The sequence below is a fragment of the Penaeus monodon genome, unplaced genomic scaffold (assembly GCF_015228065.2).
Source record: "Penaeus monodon isolate SGIC_2016 unplaced genomic scaffold, NSTDA_Pmon_1 PmonScaffold_1323, whole genome shotgun sequence".
In the NCBI taxonomy this organism is placed as follows: Eukaryota; Metazoa; Arthropoda; class Malacostraca; order Decapoda; family Penaeidae; genus Penaeus; species Penaeus monodon.
The window spans coordinates 16,672-20,566 of record NW_023642189.1 but is presented as its reverse complement, the minus strand read 5'-3'; the positions used below and the strand labels follow the sequence as shown (position 1 = coordinate 20,566).

The window sequence follows — 3,895 nt, the reverse complement described above, 5'->3', positions numbered from 1 at the left end:
GCTTTCATAATCTACATTCATTCACACACTACATTTTACTGAGGTCTTTGTTCTAATACAACGGGTTTTTTACGTTTCGTATGTTGATGTATATATGATGTAATATGTGGACGTAGTTTGCCCATTTAAAAATAATTACATAATCTACACATTTGATCAAATGGTATACAGTAAAGTTAGTGGGAAACTTAATGCATACACTATACATAGTTTAAAACAAGACATGCATATCAAATAACGTGGCACAGGGGACTAAACTAAACTATATGAATACTGAATGCGTTATTCATATTGTCTATTCCACGTATCTCCAAATGAAATTCATTTGCACATTTCTAGGTACTACAAGATAATCTAATACGAGAATTAAAAGGGTCGTGTATCTTCAAAACCGTTATTTCGATGATTGATGATTTAAGGGGAAAATATTCCTTCGTCATAAGCGATCTTTCAATTTCTTTTGTTAAGTTCAGTTATGTTCAAACTACCTGGCTTATATATTTGGTTAACGTAAATATCAAACACATTTACTTTTATGCGTGCTAATCCTTATTAAGTAAAAAAATAGCTTTTATTTCAAGATACTTTTCTTTTCTTGCCCTTATACAATCGCCTCTACGAACCCTCAGTTCCCTTTTTTGGGTCAATTCGGTTACCATTTTTTTAAATTGGGTTTTCCCTTAAAAAAGCATAAATCTTTCGCCTTACTAAAGTTCCGTGGGGGGGAAAAACTCAATGAGTCTTATCAATTTTTTATACCCCATTCGGTGGGTTAAAAATCAACTTAAACATAAATTTAAAAATGATTAAATAAAAAATATTTTTTAAAAGGGAAGGGGGAAAGGTCTGATATATATTCAATTTTTTTTGGTTTAATAGGTTTTAAACCCCTTTCCCACCTCGGCTAAAACATGAATTGTTTTTCCCATTTTATAAGTTATACACATTTCCCTAAAAAAACGCCAACATTGGGTTCGAGCTAAATACTTAAAAGTTATATATTTTACAAATTTTTATCTAAGCTTACACTTATCCTAATTTTTATTACTTTGGGGTGAAAAGGGGATTTATCTTATATGAAATAAAATAAAGTGAAAATTTGCTATGGCTTTAAATTGATAGTGTGCGAGTATGTGAGCGCGCCGGGGGGTTGGTGGGGGGGCTTTTTGGTGCCGTGGTGTGCGTGTGTATGGACATACAATAAAACGTTTGTGATCTACCTAATTATACATTTCTGATCTATCTGGATAACTCCCACCATATTTATGTGTGTGTGAACATACACATTTATTTAACAAATATTTGATAATGATAGCAAACCACCCCCGAGAAAACCGTTCATCCGTAAAGTTAAAAACATAGGAAAAGAATGAAACCAAGTGTACCAACGCCCCCTTACTTATTAGCGGGGAATGCGTATGGGAAATCGAATTTTTTAATTTAAAAAAAACTGTTTTTTGGTTCAGAAAATTTTTGATGAAATAAAATCCTTAAGTGAAGAAAAACATGCCAAATTAGATTTAAAGCCAAATGTTGCTATGAAGTAGTTCAAAAAAGTAAACAACATTTAACTCAATGTCGCCAGGAAAATAGTGACCATTTTATATTATTTTTAATTATTATTATTATTATTTTTTGATTATTTATTATTATTTTATTATTATTATTATTTAGTTTCTGTAATGTTTAGCCACAAAGGAGGTCTAATTAGTAGACCTTGCGGCCTTACCTGATTTCACTCTTGAATTTGCGGGAAAGGGTTTTCTTACTAATGCTAGAATACCCAGGTGTTAGTTTTAGTATAGACTTTATATGTTAGATTTTGTACAAAACAATATAAAATATTTCGAAAACAAGGAAAAGGGAACAGATAGAATCTTTCTTCGGCCAACACTTAAGAGAGCTAGTTCTAATTGTAAATACTTTGTATAACGATATGTAAAAAGGGGATAGCGATATTTGTATAACGAATTTTTAAAAAGGGGATAGCGGATATTTGTAAAAACGAATTTTAAAAAGGGGGATAGCGCGAACGCAGCCCCCCACTAACAAAAATTGCGCACTCGGGGTTAACCACTTTTGGGGGTTAATGGGCAAGGGTCAGCGCCACCGGAGTGAAAATGGTGAGCCTCGCCTTGGGAGAACCGCCTTCATGAAACACGGTATCTCCTGTGCCAGGTAAGTATGCTAAAAAAAACCACCCGCCGACTCACGCTCACACTTACTGAGAACCCCACGCGCTCTATAACACCTAATACAAATATCAAATTGAAATTTCTTTTGCGAAGATTCTCTAGTGAAATACACTTATGTTTATATTTTAAACTGTTTTGGGAACAAAGATGTCAATGATCAACAATCCTTATTATTTCTAAATTATAGTATAATAAGCTTTTTTCCAGCTGTATTTCGTTATGTATTTTTATCATCTCCGGACATTTTATGGCAATTTTCGTAGTGCTATATTATATATTAATATTAATTAATTAATGTATATATATATATAATAATATATATATATATATAACCCCACATATGCACACTCAACATATTCATCAAACCCTTCGTAAATCTATAAATACAGTGGATACACATGTACGAAAATATTGTAGAAATGTAATATTAACATGATATAAATGCACACGGGGATATGCATTTTCAAATCTTGTTATATTACGTTGACTAATATCAAATATCGCAAACTCTCTCTCTCCCCTCTCTCTCTCTCTCTCTATATATATATAATAATATATAATATATATATATTTTTATATATATATAAAATTATATATGCATAATAGAAAACGATCATAAATGTTTACTCAAGTATACCAGAAAAAATCATTTTCTTTTTCGTAGGTTCATATATATATAATATTAATATATTTTATATATAATATATTATATATAAAATTTTATATATATATATAATTATATTATATAAAATACATTTCTTGTAAAATGAAAAATACAGAATATGTACGAAAGTGTTCGTTGTGCGTGCGTGTTAGGTGTTCCCCTTACGTTTTTACGAGTACATACAACATGGACGTAGTGTGTGCAGAATATACAGGGTCCAAAATATTTATATACAGTAGAAAATAGGCCTTGGGTATATAATTTTATATATATGTTTTGTTTTGTGTGTGTGTGTGTATGCAGGCAATGTGGTCTGTGGGTGGAAAAGTTTGGCCGTGCGTGAGTTTGCTTATTACATGTGTTAATAAAGAGGTTTTGTGATAGTTGGCCTAAGAAGCTACAAGATTTGTCCGATAAAGTTTCCAACCTTGTAAATCCAGCAATAGTTCGGGGAAATATTCATACAGGAAACATTTTCATATGCCAATGAAGATTTCAATAACTTCCAATGTCATGTCGCTTAAACCCTTTTTACATAAAAAACATCACTAGCAAAGTCTTCAGAAACATTTTCTCGGACACGCACACAACCATATTTCAGTATCGCTTCTCGGCCTTTTTGGCTAAGATCAAAGTGTAGTATCTGTTCTTATCAGTTAATATCTGATACGATCCCCATGTGGGATCTACGATATTAAAAATGATTTTTGGAAAATGGCGAAGTGCTAGGGGCTTGCTCCACCTTTGCCGCGGAGGGCCCCGGGATTGCAGTACCTCCGGGATTGGTCCACTCCTCCGGGGAGGATATCATCTAATTATTTATTTGCAAGTAATAACAAACATAAGATTAACCCCTTTTAACAGATGGTATTAACTAGCTTCAAAAAATATTGACTTCAACGGTTACTTTCTGCAAATAAAAACCCAAATTAAATGATTTCTGAGAACTGGGCCCCTTATTCAGTACCTCCTAGACGATCCAATCTCTCTGGGAAGCTATTTAATAATAAAACATATCAACTAGTTTAATATATCA

The 3,895-nt window shown here is 32.3% G+C and overlaps 2 non-coding genes and 1 pseudogene across 2 annotated transcripts; 2 read left to right on the top strand and 1 right to left on the bottom strand.

The window, feature by feature from the left end:
- The first annotated feature begins 666 nt into the window (after window positions 1–666).
- LOC119569186 lies at window positions 667–775 on the top strand (annotated as a pseudogene).
- A 1,242-nt stretch (window positions 776–2,017) lies between these two features.
- On the bottom strand, window positions 2,018–2,186 carry LOC119569183. Its single transcript, XR_005228222.1, has one exon. It is a non-coding gene; the product is annotated as a U1 spliceosomal RNA (small nuclear RNA).
- A 1,275-nt stretch (window positions 2,187–3,461) lies between these two features.
- Window positions 3,462–3,655, top strand: LOC119569184. Its single transcript, XR_005228223.1, has one exon. It is a non-coding gene; the product is annotated as a U2 spliceosomal RNA (small nuclear RNA).
- The last annotated feature ends 240 nt before the right edge of the window (window positions 3,656–3,895 follow it).